At 41.9% G+C, this 15441-nt stretch overlaps 1 protein-coding gene across 2 annotated transcripts in view; it reads right to left on the bottom strand.

Annotated features, from left to right (window-relative positions):
* The window catches only part of SNX4 (sorting nexin 4), a 467422-nt gene that overhangs the window by 365642 nt on the left and 86339 nt on the right, over positions 1-15441 (bottom strand). The gene's annotated exons all lie outside the window — the stretch shown is intronic.

Genomic DNA, 15441 nt, shown 5'->3' with positions numbered 1-15441 from the left:
TTGAAGGTGCTATAATAGTGCAGAGCATTATCAACGGCTCTAGTCAGCACTTGGTTTGCACGTGTGTCCCTTGAAAGGTCACCACTCCTGTTTGTCCCTAGAGTGTTGCGGTCCTGGCTTCCAGGGTCAGCTATTGTGAGAAGCTTCTACTCTGGGGTCGTCCAGGCCCAGAAGGTCACGGGCCTCCTCCAGTAGTGATCATAGGAGTTTCAGTGTTCCAGACAAAGACCAAGCGGACGGGTGCCCCCACTTGTATCTGACAGCTTTCTCACAGCAGAAGGTTGTTGCGGGATTAAGCGAGAGGCGTTGATGCCGCGTGGTGGAGAACAGATCCTGGTAGAGCAATATCTTCACAACTTCAAAGAAGATGGAGCCCAGATGATGCACCGCTGCCATGATGGCCTCCTTCTACCTGTAGTGATGGACGCAGGTGAGAATATCCTGTGTGGTGCCCGAAGATCCAGATGGACATCCCGCCCTATGGGTGCGATTCAGGACGATGTCTTTCACCTTAAGGTCCAGGAGTATATGGCAGAAAAGGATGTGACATAGCCCTCCAGATCCACTGAGTCAGCCTGGAGAGGGATGCCTCTAATTCTGATGTTGGAGCACCTTGAGCAATTTTCAGGATCCTCCAGGTGGAGTTGCAGTTCTGTATTGTGATCTTTGAGCTCCAGGAGTTCACGTCGGTGGTGGTCAAGCTCTTCCTCTTTCGCATCGCTGTAATTCCACTGCCCCATTTTTTTAATGTCTTTGATATCTGTGGCGATGTCATTCCAAAGGACTGAAAAGTGATCCCTCTCCTTGCCAAACAATGTCTCCATAAACGCCCGAGTGGGAGGAGCTTCTGGCTCTGCGTCATTCAGCCCCAAGTGCTGTGTGTAATGGGCTGTGCGATTTCCTGGTGGGGCGTCACCGGAATGATCCAGTTTTTTTGGTAGGAGGCCTTGGTGAGCATCTCTTTAAGGTTAGAGTCCTTCCTACCCCTCTGCGACGCCATATTGGCTGTGAGGTCGCACCCCGCAAGATTTGTTGGGAGTGTATGACTCTAGGGCCCTGTCCTAATAGAGCAGTCTCTCCGGCTAGTGAACTGTAGTGGGGACGAGGCAGCATGTCCAGTCACATGGGCCAAGAAGGCCGACAGCAAATTGGGAGGCAGCGCATTTAGCTGAGCGCCCAGAACTCATTGGGGATGTCTGTGCCCAGCTCCTTTGGGCATAAGGTGCCCCCGTAAGTATCCAGGACGGTCCATGGTGCGGAGGGAGCCAGCACTGCACCACACCACTACCGCCGTCTCCAACAGCCCGTCACCCATGCAGGGAGCTCCATTGTGTCCTTCATGCCTCAGGCGGGGTTGCGTTTTCCGGACGCTTCACCACTTAATTTCCGCAGTGGCCGCCATCTTGAATAACCACTGTGGTGTTGCCCTCGCTCAGGAATCTGCCATTTCGGGTCTAGGCGGTGCGTGCGGAGTGCCTTCGTACAAGGCGGCTCATTTCAGTCAATTGCAGACCTCCGTGGATAGAGATGTCAGGCCGGTGCACGGGTGCACAGTAACGGGTGGAGGAGCTCGTTCCTACCTGGCTGCTGTCTTGGCCACACCTCCTTACAAATTAAAAATAAATACATAACTTAGCATTTAAAAAAACGTACAAATTCACTGAAAAAAACATAGGTTTCACACACGTTATAGTTAGGAATTAGCATTTAAAAAACCTTGCAAATTCACTTAAAAAACCATAGGTTTCACACAAGTTATAGTTAGCTGTACATTTCACTCGTAAAAAACCAATGAAATTCCACGTTATAGTTAGATCAGGTAACTATAACTTGCGCGACCGCAATGCACAATGTGTCATTTCAGATGTCATCATTGATGTCATGAGTGATGTCACTGACCATGTCATAAGTGATGTAATATGTGACGTCATCAGCAGTGCATTGCGGGGGCGCAAGTTATAGTTACCTGATCTAACTATAACGTGGAATTTCATTGGTTTTTTACGAGTGAAATGTACAGCTAACTATAACTTGTGTGAAACCTATGGTTTTTTAAGTGAAAATTATATATATATATATATATATATATATATATATACATATACACACACACACACACACACTCTGTTTTCTAACTTACCGGGCACGACTGAAGTTAGCAAAGGTGCTAATAATATGGCAGACAAAAATGATGTGAAATCTAAACTGAAGAGATTGGAGAAACTCCTACGTACGGAGCTAATTAAGTGGTGGGAAAAAAAGTCCTTGGAGAAATATAAAGAAGCCGGAAGAGTGCCTCGGGGGTTGAGGGTTCTCATTGCGCCATCTTTTGAGAACCCAAACCTCCTTATGTTAAAAGAATGGGCAGCTAATAATTTGGAAGCGTCAATGAACATGGTCTGCATTTTAATTAAATATGCGGAGATTGACAGATTAGACATTGTTCGTCAAATCGAGGCATTGAATCTTGAACTTAATGCGATGGAACAACAAGATGTCATTGGTAAAACGAGAGAAGAAATAAAGAAACGCCTTGACAAACATGAGGAAGTAATTAAAACACGGAAAGTTTTTAAGTTTTCACGCGATAAAGCTGATTACAAGAATGGACGTATTTTTACTTTCTCAAAAAAGTTTGAATCTGTTAAACGACAGGCGTTAACATCTAAAACATCCACAACTCATTTACAAAAAATGGACTCTGAAACCTCTAATACAGAATTAAGTTCAGCAATAAGCAGTGCTGGTTCAGATGATGGAAATCCCTCAACGTGCCAACAACCTGCACTCAGTGGCTTTACCCCATCTGAGGAATTGGGGTTTATGATAGAGGACAGGCGTCATACACTCAGACCAAGGGGGCCCCCTCAGGCGAAAGACGGCGCCAACAAAACAAATGCCGCAAAGAGAGGAGGAAACAGAGGCGGTTTCACGAAAAAGAGGAGAGGGAGAGGAACCCCCCAATTGAACTAAACAATGCCACCACCACCACCGAGACAGCTAACACTGTCATTAACCTTACAGATTTAGATCTAGATGCATCAGAAACGCACATTTTAGCCTTGGGTTTATCCTTCTGTCCGAGGAATAATTTTAAGTACGTTCAATCTCGTATTGACGTATTTAAATTTATACGAAAATTGAAATTGATTAAATTCCATAAATTGAATAAAGTTAGTAGTGCTGCTATTTCTGTTATTGCTGAATCGCAACCTAGTAAGAATGTATTAATCTCTGATGTACATACTTTGAAAAATATGTATTCACTGCATGATGTAGTTGATGACTCCCCTTCTGACACCCAAGATGAACTCCATTCCATGGGTATTAATAGTAGTAGTGTAGCTGTGAGTCCTTTTTGCCCCCGATCTACTTTTGTTCCCATGATGCCCAGAGACGCAATTGACGTTTTTAGTGATCGTATGGTTGAGGACCTAAAGGGATTGAATAGGTCTATTGCATTTAATCAGAAGCGGAGAAGTTATGCTGGGATCCAATACTCCACGCTTATGCGCAAAATTAATAATCATGGGAACATTATTGTAAATAAGGCTGACAAAGGAGGAAATGTTGTTTTATGGCCCCGTGATGTCTATATCACAGAGGCAGAAAGGCAACTTAATGACTCTCTGTGTTATAGGAAGGCCTCCTTTAATGAATTAAATAAAGTCAAGGATTTGGTTCACAAGCAGCTGGCCCATTGGAAAAGGGTAGGTCTCATCAGCAAAAAAGAATTTTGTTTTCTAAAAAACGACCATTCTATTACACCCACTTTATATTTGTTACCTAAAGTTCATAAGGGTGTACTTCCTATACCTGGGCGGCCTATTATTTCAGCCCAGAATGGGTTACTTGAACCTATTTCTAAATATGTTGACTATTAATGCATGATTATATGGAGGCATTACCCTCATACATTAGAGACACAGGTCATTTTCTCATTAAATTATAGGGGGTCTCTTGGAGTCCAGATTATTATTTTATTGTGATGGATATCTGTTCTCTTTATACCTCTATTGATCATCAGGATGGTTTACATGCTATTCAGCATTATCTATCTAACAGAGATATCAAATTTAATGAACACAGTAAGATGCTATTGAAAATGATTGAATTGTGCCTGTATAACAATTTTTTCCTTTTTAATAATGACGTTTTCCAGCAGTTACGTGGCGTGTCGATGGGAGCATGCTTCTCCCCCAGTTATGCGTGTTTACACGTGGGCTGGTGGGAGGAGCATGTTCTGGATCGCGCTATATTTAATGCTGATAGCCTAGGATCAGGCATAGTTCACATGTGGCGTTTCATAGACGACGTATTCATAATATGGCATGGATCTAAAGAACCAGCTGAAGATTTTGTGGCTAGCATTAATATAAATGTGCTCAATTTGGAATTTACAGCTACCATCAGCTATGAGAAAGTTGAGTTTTTAGATGTTGAAATTTTTTTTAAGGACAGCACTATTCAGAGCAGATTATACAGAAAAACCACAGCGGGTAACTCAATTCTCCATGCCTCTAGTGCTCATCCCCGACATCTTATCAAGAGCATTCCCTACGGGGAATTTTTAAGAATCAAAAGAATTTGCAGCAATGATATTGATCTTAATATTTGCCTTAATGAATCATTTCAAAGATTTTTGGCCAGAGGTTATAAAGATAGTCATCTTAAAGATGCTTTAAGCAAAATGATTGTAAACACCAAAGAATCCCCACAAGCCTCTGATATGGAAATCTCTATTTCTAACAGAGTTAATATCCCTAAAGGGGAAGATATTGAAGTTAGACTGATTAAGACTTATAGTTGTTATGAAAAAAAGATCAGAAACATTCTGAAGTCTAACTGGCCTATATTAAGAACTGATATTACTCTGGCTCCACTCCTCGGTGAGGCTCCATCTATTACTTTTAGAAGGGCACCCTCTATGAGGGATGCTCTTGACAAAACTAGTCCTTAAGTGGTTAAAACTTTGAATTGGCTCTCCAACAGATCCGGCTTTTTTAAGTGCAGTTTGTGCAGAGCCTGTAAATTTGGAGTTAACACTGTGGAATATCAGGATGCTTTCTCCCAAGATGTCTGCAAAATCAATGGTTTGTTTACCTGTAAAACTGATTATGCAGTTTATGTACTACAATGCACTTTCCATCTTCGATATATTGGTAGTACTAAACTCCAAGTTTTCAACCGGATTCTGCAGCATCTTCGGGCTATTGTTAATTCCGATCCCAGCTATCCTGTGGCGCGTCATTTTAAACTGGCTCATAATAATAATCTTAAAGATTTGAGTTATTTTGTTATTGATGCAGTTCCATTTTCCAAAAGAGGAGGGGATAGAGAGAGGAAACTCAGGCAGTTGGAGAGCCAATATATTTTGCTTCTGGACACTAAGATACCTAATGGCCTGAATACAGGGGAAGATCTTTATAATTTTTTTATCAATAGTGATCCTTTTATGGGGCAGGCTTGTCCCATCATTTCTAGTGTTATCTTTTACCCCAGCCATTCTATGATCTATTTTGCTGCTATTAAGAATTCTATGCTCTTTTATTGTCTTAAGTGAATTTTTACCTATGGTTTTCCGTGTCTTGTTTTTATTGGATGGTAACTGATTTTACTAGTTTTCTAGTTTTATTTGTTTTTATTCATTGAAGATAGGATATGGGGACAGGGTGGCCACTTAATTTGACAATAGCAGGCTTTTAGCACTACCATTTTTTGACAGAATTATACTATCTACGGATTAATCCTCTCGGGACTATAATGTTGTATATAAAATTGCGTGTTCTTTTTGCTTTTAAACATCATAATGTAGTGCCTCTAAATTTCCTGGTGACTGACTTTTAAGTCGATCTGGTATAAATAATTTCTCTTTTTTGCACTAGGCACTTTACTTTTTTGCACTTTAGCATCTGCTCTTAAGAAAAATTTTAATTTTAAAAAAACAATATATTCACTGTTTATATGATTGTGATTTATATTACATTAATGTACTAATTTTTTTATCTGCTGTAATATACGTTTTTTTCATTGTTATTGAACTCCAGGCCTTTATATGAACTTTTTTTACTGCAATTTTTTCGGTATTTTCTCTGGTATTGTATTCTTTGGGCACTTGCCCTTAATTGATTTACCATTGTTTTACCACTGTTTTTTAAGAGTATAAAATAATTTTTATTTTCTCTTGAATCAAATGATATTTACAATTCTATTTGATCAGCAGCGGTTTTTGTTGACAATTTAGCTTGATATTATGCTAAATTCCAAAACTTTTTGAAGCTATTCTAAATCCGATTTTATTTTGCAGTATGTTTTCAGTGTTTATGGCTAGAAGGAGAAGCTTTAACTATGTACCTTACAGCATTTAAACTTGCTGGTCTTTAGCCATGTCATGTGATCAAGACCGGGTTTACGCGTCATGCTGCTATCTATGGAGGAATAAAGCACTCATCTTTTTTCACTTAATTGAGTGGTCTGTACCTGATTTGCGCGATCTGCATTTCTTCAGGATTCCTGGTATATATATATATTACCTACTGGCGGTCGCCAGTAGGTAGTTATAGTTAGGACCACGTTTTCATAGGAAATCCGCAACATTCTATTTTGAATAACTTTGGCGCCGGTTGACGAATCCTCGCGAATTTTTCAAAATAGGTGGGGCGCTACGCTCCGCTCCTACCCTGAAAGTCTCGGGGGGATACGTCAAGCGGGGGCTGAGATAAAAGGGGGGTCCCAAAACGCGTTTTTCCCATGCATTTTTCCATAGGACCTTTAGACACAGCTACAGCCCGAACGGCTGAACAGAATTACTTGAAATTTGGCAGAGAGGTAGTCCTCAGGTCAAGGAAGTGCCTTTTGTAGGTTTGGTGTAAATCTGTTCAGTAGATTCTGAGAAAATAGCCTTTAAATCAATATATATATCTGAGCCAGCTTACGGTGCGCTTACGGTGCGCTTACCGTACGCGTACGGTGACGTGCGCGAGCGCGATTCTGATTGGCTGTTAGATCTTAGTAAACATTCGAATCGGTCGAAACCAGGAAGCGGCGGCCGCCATTTCGTGTGTTTCACTCAGAAAAAAAAGAGTGATATCTTGAAAAGGGGGCAAGGGAGAGAGTTACAGACCCCCTAACATTTGTAAGGGGGTCAAAGAAGGACAGAAAAGTACAAAGAAAACATTTATTGATTTTAAAAAAAAACGCGGGGTACGCGTACGGTAAGCTCAACGTACGCGTACGGTTGAAAAAAAATAAAAGAAAAGAAATGAAATGCAGATTTAAGAGTGTAGATATTAGGGGGCTCTAAAAAGAGCCGTTGTGTTTATGAAGTGATTTTTTAGTGGTACCTACAAGTAAGTACCGATGCAGAGTCTAAGGTTCAAGAGGAAGACTCTGTTCCCTTCATCATTGAAGTGCACACCATCTCCTCTATAAATGTCTTGCATGTCGTAACGCAAGTTGTTGTGGTAAATGGAACCCATACCATAGTCACGGAGGAAAGCAGAAACAGATTTGTTGACGTGCTTTCTTGCTTTGTCAATCTGCGGACAGAAATGATTGGACCAGTTCCATTTTTGCCTTTGGCATATGTTAGAAAACACAAAGGCAGTTTTAGGGAAAAGTGAAAACAGTTGTGCAAAGGTGTCCTTCATAAGCATTTCCAGACCTACCCCAGTCAAAGTGCCTAGGTCATTGCCACCACAGTGCACTATTATGAGGTCAGGGTGTTGGATTTGCATGAAGGATTTCACTAATGGCATCAATTGGTGCCACTTTAACCCTCTCTGACCAATCCATTTAATGTCTACATTTGGCAAAGCAAGGTCTCTCACCATATCTGTTTTCTCTGCATACTTTTCACTCCAGAAGACATAGCTGTGCCCTACAATCCACACTGTGAACATCTTCAAAGGAGAACTGGATGCACTCAGGAGGTGTAATTCAGTAGAATGGTAAAAAGAAAAGACAGTTTGGAAATGGAGGCATACATATTTTTTTTATAAAAAAAAGAACTGATTGGCTGTTTCATACCATTCTAGAATAAAAACTAGGCTGTATGTGTAAATTAATAGAAGCATGTTTTGTATTGGTACAGAAAAATGTGTTACCAAAGAACAGTACTATGGATTTGCTGTTAGGTTTGAAAAGTCAAGCACTCTTGCTCTGTGGAATTGAAACATTGTTTGGTGAACTTCTGACCTAACTCCACACAGCAGTGTTCCATGAGCTGTTGCTATGGTAGCAGGCAGAAGTCAAGTTGGGGGAAGGGTACTAGGCAGAAGTCAAGTTGGGGGAAGGGTACTTTTGGAAAAGGGTTGGTTTTCAACCAATAGAAATGTGTGATTACATTTGAAAAAAAGGGGGAAGCACTGAGATTTGAAATTAACATGTATATGTGTGGAAAAAGAGAGGGAAAGTTTGCCATTATCTGGTTCTGCTGAGAGGAGAGAGGTGTAAAGAACAGAGATCCTGGCTCTGATAATCTGCTGTTTGAGTGCCACATTTCTTTCACAGCTAACTAATTTTAAAGGTGAGTTTAGAGTTTGAGAGGGGATGTATATGGTAAATTAAGAAACGAATAATAGAAATGGAATTCCTTTTGTTGAAGTTGTGTTTATCATTTTCTGTTTTGGGAGAAATTTAAATGTGAGGAACATGTAAAATAATATGGACTATGTTTTCACGATAAATTAAGGTGTACTGGTAAAAATAAAGAATACTTTAAGGGTTTGAGGTTGCACTCAGTAATGCAAATACATACAGCATCAGTAAGGCTGGTTGCCCTTGCTGGAGTGTAGGCAGTCACCCAGGTTACACATGGTGCTGGTCTGAAAAAGCAGTTTGGACATGTGCTTTTTTAAGAATCTGAAAAGTGGATTCAAAATGTGTCAGTCTGTAAAAGTGTTTATCACTTGCCAAAAAAAAGAGTAGCAAGTGTGCTTTTAAATTGGCAAAGAAATTTCGTTTTGTGACTAATATGAAAACATGACTCTGTGTGCAAAGAGGAATTACAGGCAGAGATTTATTGCGAATTGCTCTGGTGATTTCACAGTTGCATTAGATGGAAAGGGGGAGCCATTTTTTGGTGCAGAAGCAGACTCTTAGCACACACCCAGCTGCTTACCCTGTGGAATCATGCACAGTATTCACAAGCGAGTGGGGTTTGAGGTTTCAGTCAGTAATGCAAAAACATTCAGCATCACTAAGGCTGGTTGCCCTTGCTGGAGTGTAGTCAGTCACCCAGGTTACACATGGTGCTAGGTCTGAAAAAGCAGTTTGGACATGTGCTTTTTTAAGAATCTGAAAAGTGGATTCAAAATGTGTCAGTCTGTAAAAGTGTTTATCACTTGCCAAAAAAAAGAGTAGTAAGTGTGCTTTCAAATTGGCAAAGAAATTTCGTTTTGTGACTAATATGAAAACATGACTGTGTGCGAAGAGGAATTACAGGCAGAGATTTATTGCGTATTGCTCTGGTGATTTCACAGTTGCATTAGATGGAGAGGGGGAGCCATTTTTTTGTGCAGAAGCAGACTCTTAGCACACACCCAGCTGCTTACCCTGTGGAATCATGCACAGTATTCACAAGCGAGTGGGGTTTGAGGTTTCAGTCAGTAATGCAAAAACATTCAGCATCACTAAGGCTGGTTGCCCTTGCTGGAGTGTAGTCAGTCACCCAGGTTACACATGGTGCTGGTCTGAAAAAGCAGTTTGGACATGTGCTTTTTTAAGAATCTGAAAAGTTGGTTTAAAATGTGTCAGTCTGTAAAAGTACTTTTCACTTGCCTAAAAAGTAGTAGAAAGTATGCTTTGCAATTGGCAAAGAAATTTCGTTTTCTGTCTAATTTCAAAGCATGACTTTGTGTGCACACAGGAATTATTTTTAGATATTTAATTTGTGAAGGTGTTATTGTGATTTTCATTTATAGGAAAGGGGTTTATAGTATTTTAAGATTTCTAAAGAACATAAAAAATGTAGTAATATATTTAAATAAAATAAAGGAATTTTTTTTTAGTTTTTTTCAGGTATTGCTGAAGAGCAGTGAACAAAATTTAAGATGCCTACAAAATCCAGAATAAAGAAAGACCACAAAAAAAACCTATATTTGAAGACAACTGGAGGACCTAAGTTAGTTGGAGATGCTCATGTTGGGAAAAAGAAAAAATCTTCTGGTAAGCAGACAAAAGATTTTTTAAGAACATATTCAAAAAAAGGAAAAATGTACAAAATGTCTGTACTGGAAAGAAAGTTTTCAATAGAAAAGGACAGGAAAAAATTGAGAATTTAGTTAATGCAAATATACCTTCTGCAACTAAAAAGATTAACTTAAACAGAAAAACAGCGTTTAAAGAGATACGTAGAAAAATGTTTCAGAGAAGAGTTATGTCCAATTTGATAAAGGATGTGAAGAAATATAAGCAAAAGGCTAAATTTTACAAGAGAAAAAAAGAAATTGAAGCCATTGCAGCAAAGGTATTAGAATTAAAAAGGAAACTATTCATTTTAATTTTGAATAGGATGCGTACATTAGATAAAATGGTTAATGTACTGAAATCACAAAGCAAAAGGAAAAGAGTAGTGAACAGAACAAACTTTTGTAAAGTGTTTTTAGGAAAATGGATGCATAGTTCAAGTAGTGAACCTTTTTTTAATGAAGAGAGCTATTTTCAAAGTAATAGTTTGCTGCATGCAGTTGACACCAGAGGTCGTGCTTACGAAGTGAAAAATGGTTGCATAATGGAGAAGGAGATAATGGTTCCAAGAGATGAGGTACAAGTGATTGCGGATGAGGCTATGGGGAGACGTCCTAAAGCCCCAGTGTACACTTGGAATTGTAGTAGTATTTGCACTGTGCGTCAGGAATCTATTGATAAATTTTGTGAGTTTCTAAGAGAATATAGTAAAAAAAGTGTAAAACAGAAGATTAAGGTGCTTCAAAGTCTAGATCCATGCAGGGTGAGAGAGAATACTGGTTTGCAGGGTCATTCTCTGGCTTGTCTATCTAGAAAAGTGTGTAATAGTGTTTTCCATCATTTTAGAATGCTGGCTGTTCATCATACTGAAATGAGAAAGTTTGTGAGACGGTTGTATTTTGCTAAAAGTCCAGCAATAAAGTTAGATGAATTGAATAGGGCTCTGTTCCGTGGATCGGTATCATATGTAGAGAAGGTTGTTGATGAAATTCAGTTTTGTTACTTTGGTCCTGAACAAAACAGTGCAGAAAAGGACACAGTAAATGAGGAAGAAGTGGAAGAGAATGTAGAACCCTCTGTAAGTAAGACATTTAATGATCACATAACAAAATTTGCAATAATCTCTAATGAAAGACCAAATATTACTTGTATTTGTTGGCGCAGAACTCATTATAGAAAACAAACTAGGAATGTTGATCTCTACAGAAAGAGTGAAAATGAAGATAATTATAAGTGGAAGGATTTTGCCACATATATATTTCTTGAAAATTGTTTTGAATTGGGTGAAGATCAGCGTATTTGTAAATACTGTTGCAACAAGTTAGAGGAAAATAGAATGCCGACCAGAGCTGTACATAATAATTTAGAATTGGATGCTATTCCTGCTGAACTTTCTGAATTAAATACATATGAGTCTATACTCATTCAATGTGTTCATCCGTTCCAGACCATAGTACGTATGGAGCCCAAAACTGGTAAATTACCTCCCTCAGATTTACTGAGAGGTTTAAAAGGTAGAGTGGTGTATTTGCCCTTGGATTTGAAAAAAAATATGGAAACTATTGATGCGGATACTTTGGAAACTGAACCATTAATTATTCTGGTTAATGGTGTACCTACAAAGAATAAGAAGATTTGGCAGGAGCTGGTAGATGTACGGAAAGTACAAAAAGCAAATTTGTATTTGAAAAGGAATAACAAATGGTATGAATCAATTTATATAGAAGAAGAAGAAGAAGAAGATTTACAAGAAGACACAGAAACACCAACTGGACAAATTGAAAAAGAGGACAAGTCAAAGGAAGAAGAAATTTATGAACATTTTAGCATACATCCTCTTCATTCAAAAGAAGTTATGGGAGACAATATTGATCTGTTCAGATGAAGAAAGCAAAAGGAACTCCCGTGAGTGTATGGGAGGAGAGCTTGGAAGCTCGATGTTTTCCCCAGCTGTTTCCTAAAGGAAAAGGAGGACGATACGATGAACGTCCAGAACAGATTCCAGCTTCTGAGTATCGGACTACAAGACTATGGGCCTCATGTAGGTAGCATACGAGTTACCACTTCTAAAATACCGAACGATACCGAATCGGTATTTTAGAAGTGGTAACTCGTATGTAGGTAATGAGTCGGTATTTTTTACCGATTCGTTACAATTCGGTAATTACCGAATCGGTATTTACCGATTCGGTAATGAGGCATACCTTCCCATTGAGGGGAAGGTATGCCTCATTACCGAATTGGTAAATACCGATTCGGTAATGGTGGAGAAAATGCAAGGGTGGCAGGGTGTCACATTGACACCCTGTTGCACCCCTGATTCGGCCATGTGTGCACATGTGGCACACATACATGCCCTAAGGGCATGTATGTATGCCACATTGCACACTGCTACGCGCTTCCAAATGCATACAAACATACATTAATTATTTACCACCAACTAAAAGTTGGTGGTAAATACCGACTCATAAACACACACACACACTCCCCCTACATATCATTTCTGAAATCGGAATTTACCGATTCGGTAAAATTACCGAATCGGTAAAATTACCACATCGGTAACGTTACCGATTCGGTAATTTTACCGATTCGGTAGTTTTACCGATTCGGTAAATTCCGATTTCAGAAATTGACCCCCTACATACCAATAGCCAATATACCGGTCGGTAACGGTATAATTACCGAAAATCGGCCGTTACCGACCGGTATATGGCTACCTACATGAGGCCCTATATGCTGAAGATCCCAGATTTCGACAAAGTATTCCTTATTTGTTCCATCTTTTATTTGAAAGCGACTTGTCTGCACTGTCTTATGCAGTAAATCACATTTTAAAAAGTGGAGTACATTTACAAAATGTGTCTGCTAAGGATTTTATGGAGAAAGTGCAGCACCGAGATGATCATTTGGAAACACAACTGATCAATCTGATGGCTTGTCAGCGTGGGACAAATGAATATTGGTACCGACGCCATGGTGAATTAAAATGCATGTTACGGAATTTAGGAACACCAACATGGTTCCTTACCCTAAGCTGTGCTGAGTACGCTTGGGATGATTTACTGGATTTTCTACGAGAGGCAAATTCAAACATTAAAAACATCGAATACAAGACAGCAGGAGAACTGTGCTCATTGGATCCGGTTAATGTTTGCAGATATTTCAATCATAGATTTGAGGCTATGATGTCCTTCATCTGCAATAAAAAAAATCCACCTCTAGGAGAAGTAGTGGATTTCTTTTGGAGAAAAGAGTACCAGGCAAGAGGTGCTCCTCATATTCATATGCTGTTGTGGATCAAGGATGCCCCAAAGTTTGGAACAGATGCTGATGAAGCAGTGTTATCTTACATTGAAGAATATGCAACATGTGCTATACCAAAAAGCACAGAAGAGAAAAAGTTAAAGGAGCAAGTTTTACGTTTCCAAAGTCATCGGTGTGGAAAATACTGTCGACGGAAATACAAGAGCAAAGATAAATACTACACTAAGGTGCCGATCACGATCCGGCAAAAACCGGGTACGAACCGTCGGACGGAGCATAATCTCCGCCCGACGCGTACCCGGTCGTCAATTTTTACAAACAAGGAATTACGATTCGCACGGGTACACCATTACCGTACGAGTCGTAAAAAAGCCCGACCGAACAAAAAACACCTACCAATGCGATCCGGGAAAGCGCCGACCTGACGTCGGGACGCTCGCAGCCAGCCATTCACGACCCAGGAATCACGATTTGCACCGACGTCACCCCGCACGGTGAATATTTTGCGGCAGCCAAAAACTGCCGGGAAATCAGGACGACGCGAACAAGGACCACCAGTACGCGACGGACAGACGCCGCCGCGAACAAGGAGGACCAGTACGTGACGGACACACAGGACGACGCCACCAAGGAGGACCCGTACGCGACAGGACGACGCGATCAAGGAGGACCCGTACGCGACAGGACGACGCGAGCAAGGAGTACCAGTACGCGACGGACAGACATGGACCCGAACCTACGAGTCATCCCTGCCCTCATAGCAGTACACCTCCTCTACAGGTTACGACGCAGACGCCGCAGAAGGTCAGAATAACTAAGGGAGGGGGGAAAGTGGGGTGGGGTGGGGGTGGCACGACCAGGGCAGGCCACAAAACAACCACATAAGTCACACACCACACATGGCCTGGACATACCTGACTCCCATGCCCTGGTCACCACGAGGGGGTGGGGGCGTGTCCTGATAAGCCAGCGACCGCCACAACGGAAGTCCGTCACCACGCGAACCGGCAACACAACCAGACAGGTACGTCCCGTACCCACGCCTGAAGAGCGTGGGTACGAGTCGGACCACGCCCACACACGTCACCCCAACAATGGCGGGACGGATCGCACCCACGTGGCAAAGGCCTGGGTACGGGCCGCACAAACATCACATAGCGTGGGGACGGATATGTACGGACCCTACCCCCACCCCGTATGCAAGGAGCGTACCCCCCAGCCCAACAGTGCAAGTACGACCCGTACCCCCACCCGCGTATGCATGGAGCGTACCCCCACCCCAACAGTGTAAGTTCGACCCGTACCCTCACCCGCGTATGCATGGAGCGTACCCCCCATGCCAACAGTGTAAGTACGACTCGAACCCCCACCCACGAATGCAAGGAGCGTACCCCCCAGCCCAACAGTGTAAGTACGACCCGTACCCCCACCCGCGAATGCAAGGAGCGTACCCCCCAGCCCAACAGTGTAAGTACGACCCGTACCCCCACCCGCAAATGCAAGGAGCGTACCCCCCAGCCCAACAGTGTAAGTACGACCCGTACCCCCACCCGCGAATGCAAGGAGCGTACCCCCCAGCCCAACAGTGTAAGTACGACCCGTACCCCCACCCGTGAATGCAAGGAGCGTACCCCCCAGCCCAACAGTGTAAGTACGACCCGTACCCCCACCCGCAAATGCAAGGAGCGTACCCCCCAGCCCAACAGTGTAAGTACGACCCGTACCCCCACCCGCAAATGCAAGGAGCGTACCCCCCAGCCCAACAGTGTAAGTACGACCCGTACCCCCACCCGCAAATGCAAGGAGCGTACCCCCCAGCCCAACAGTGTAAGTACGACCCGTACCCCCACCCGCGAATGCAAGGAGCGTACCCCCCAGCCCAACAGTGTAAGTACGACCCGTACCCCCACCCGCGAATGCAAGGAGCGTACCCCCCATGCCAACAGTGTAAGTACGACCCGTACCCACACCCGCGGACGTACGGAG

This window comes from Triturus cristatus, chromosome 3_2 (genome assembly GCF_964204655.1).
Source record: "Triturus cristatus chromosome 3_2, aTriCri1.1, whole genome shotgun sequence".
Lineage (NCBI taxonomy): Eukaryota > Metazoa > Chordata > Amphibia > Caudata > Salamandridae > Triturus > Triturus cristatus.
Note: the sequence above shows the minus strand (reverse complement) of the source record. Positions and strands in the feature narration are given on the sequence as shown.